We start from the raw sequence: 3,118 nt of genomic DNA, 5'->3' as shown, positions 1-3,118 counted from the left end.
TCCACCAACTCCATGCATTAAGTTTCAACAACGTCTAACAAGGGCACATCAAAATAATTTTACATGTGCACAACAGAATACTTCTACAAATGCAAGCGCACGAAAAAAGGACCCAACAATGCACAATCGCACATAAAGAGAGTTCCATGAAGATTGGATGAGAACCACAAGTTTCTTCTCATCCTCTTCCTCTGCACAATATGCTCTTGCCATTACCGCGTGCAACAAGAAAATGATGGTAAGGCTTTCAGACCAAGGAAACTAGTAAAATTGCACGGACGATAACCAATGATAAAACAGTAGAAATTTGTTTTCTTACTTAGAAAATGGTGGAAACATGATGTAGGGTCGTCATGTGCTTGTGACTGCTTTTTTTGACTGCACACTGATGAAACCTGAATGCTACTACTATAACTGTCTTCTCTCATAAGCTAAGAAAAAAAGGTGGTTACATTTCCTTTTTCTTATGCAACGTCCAGGTCAGGATATATCATCTTGGAGTCATGATATGTGCGGTTGTTTTTCAGGCTCATTGTAGGATGACCACTCGAAATAGGCTTCACAAGTGTAGAGGTTAAAATTAGAAGTTTCAATTGCTAAAAAAAGCCTGCCCAGCACTAGATATGTACCTCCTGGAGAAAGGGGGCCGATTCCTTCAGTGGATTTTCCTAGTGAATCAGTAACTTTTAATTAGAGGCTATAATAAGACATACAGATATTCTATGTGCGTAAAAAACATAGCACAGTATGCAGACATTCCTATTGTACATCAGCATATGCATATCCAATAGAATACCATAAATAAACCTATGCATAAGCGTAACTGGACAATGCGAACCACGACAAAACCAGCAGCGTCGTGTCCTACCAAAAAATTGCAGATAAATACAAATACCTTCATATTAGGATGCTCGGGTTCCTCCGTTGATTCATCATCAAAATTCTCTGCCGGCAAAGGCACCGGCGCCGAAAACATTGTAGGGGCCGGTGAGATCTTAGATGGCAGACCAGCCTGCGAAACAAAACAAAACAGTTCATTTTGCGCACTCAGATCCAACTCTATCATCACCTTCTGCTATCCCACATGCAGGCTCAACATAACTCGTTTGAATCGCCCGAAGCCCAACATTGCAGTTGTGCCGCATTTCAACTCACAATTAAGGAGGATTATATGTTTAGTTTTGCACAAATGTTGAGCAAGAATTATGCAGGTAAAACCAGATTTGGCTGCATTAAAATAGGCAAGGATTATCCGCTCACCATCAGGCTACCATCAGTTCAATACTTTCAGCTCAAGCATATGCTTGGCCAATAAAAATCTATCCATATGTTTAGCTATCTCAATGAACTAGTCAGAATAATTGCATGAAAATGCAAGCAGGGATTAAATCCATCAACTGTTCTACACTTTTTTTGAAAACTCCAAAAAAATTGAATAATGGGGTGTGTCGGCAACTAGTTGCACAAAATCCAATCTCTTCAAACTAAGGGCCTCTTTGGAAAGCAAGAATTTCACAGGAACCATTTTATTCCCCATGGGAACAGTGCAAATACCCTGTATTCCGGGCAGGGCTTACTTTGTGTAACTCTCACAAGCTAGACATCATTTTAGTTCTATTCAGTGTTCACCAAGCCGCTAAGTACTAATCAGATGGACAAAGAGCATCTCCAACCGGGCTGGTGCATTACCAAGACAAGACTGGCATCACCCCATTATACATGCCATTAGTACACTGGTTCTCTAGCAGATAGAGCAGATGAGAAATAAAATAAACCACAGTACCAGCAATATAGCAAGTTTTCTACCATAGAATGCAGGCCATCGGAACTTTGTAACCCATTAGCATCTCCATTCAGGAATGGGAGTAACACATCTCTAACTTTGACACCTGATGTTTATAATTTGGAATGGCAGAGTGAAAACATTATGATTAGGTTTGCCATGAAAATATTTACTAAAATTAAAACCTTATGACTCTTTGCTAACTTATTCATATGAAAACCAACGGCCAAAACTGGACTATCCGCAAGTAACACATCTCTAATTTTTATTGGCAAGTAACTGCAAGGATTATCCGCTGACCCATAAACTCTTCATTTCCTAATTTGCGGAACAACTCTTGCACGTTGAATTGTGCATCTGAGCAGTCAACTGGTCCTGCAAACATGAACGAAATGGAAGACGACAATCAATGTACTAATGGTTGGTATTAGGAGCACATACACATGAATGCCAAAATTCATAGTTTATGTCATTGTGTTTACTCTGCACTAGAATGACCAAAGTAACTAAATGAAACTACAGATGTGGCCACTCAGCAGATCTAATCAAAATAAAACATGATTCAAAGTGTTCATGTAAGCAAGGGGTGTCTTGGCCGTGCAGGGAGGCCATGTTGCCGCACCGTTGGCAGAGGGAGGGGGCGCAGCATACCCCCTCGTATATATCCTAACCCTCGCCGCCGGTGTGCCGTGTCCGCCGTCGGATACCTGGATGAGCTTGAGGCCGGTGGGCAGCCTAGTATGTGAAACGCGCAAATGTTCAACACAGCAACCATCGGGAAGGCAGGAAGGTGAGATGGAGAGAGACGGGACAGCTCGAATCGAAGCGGGTCAGAGGGTGCGGGGGCGGGAGTGGGGCCGATGGCAACGGCCGTGCCGCCCAGCAGGCGGGAGGCGGACATGCGGATCCGCATGGCAGTCGGGGGTGGGGCGGCGAGAGGAGGTTTGGATCTGCAGAGGTAGCTAGCGACTTCAGGTAGGGTTTGAGATTTGTCGAAGCCGCAGTCCGCAGGATAGATGACCAAGGTTGCTAGTGTGGCGTTGAGTGGGCCTCACTAGTCAGTCACAGTGAACACGTGTACTGAATGGATGGAGACTGTGCGCGTGCCTGAACGATGGAGGTGCTGGGTCGCTAAATTTTTCTGTCCGAAAATATACTCACTGTGGCAGCCGCCTGATTCTGAAAATGTAGTGGAGTAGCTCTTCTTTCTTTGTGAAGTTGAACATATATTGACTTGCAAAGTACTTTCTTGGTAAACAAATATAAAAGCGTTTAGATCATTAAAGTAATCTAAATGCTAGTGATCATATATTGACTGGTCAGTTTTTTTGATTT

At 43.0% G+C, this 3,118-nt stretch overlaps 1 pseudogene; it reads right to left on the bottom strand.

Moving 5' to 3' along the window:
- Positions 1-289: 289 nt before the first annotated feature.
- Positions 290-2,817, bottom strand: LOC123449597 (annotated as a pseudogene).
- Between the last annotated feature and the right edge of the window lie 301 nt (positions 2,818-3,118).

Source organism: Hordeum vulgare, chromosome 4H (genome assembly GCF_904849725.1).
Source record: "Hordeum vulgare subsp. vulgare chromosome 4H, MorexV3_pseudomolecules_assembly, whole genome shotgun sequence".
In the NCBI taxonomy this organism is placed as follows: domain Eukaryota; kingdom Viridiplantae; phylum Streptophyta; class Magnoliopsida; order Poales; family Poaceae; genus Hordeum; species Hordeum vulgare.
This window is presented reverse-complemented; position numbering and strand designations above follow the sequence as displayed.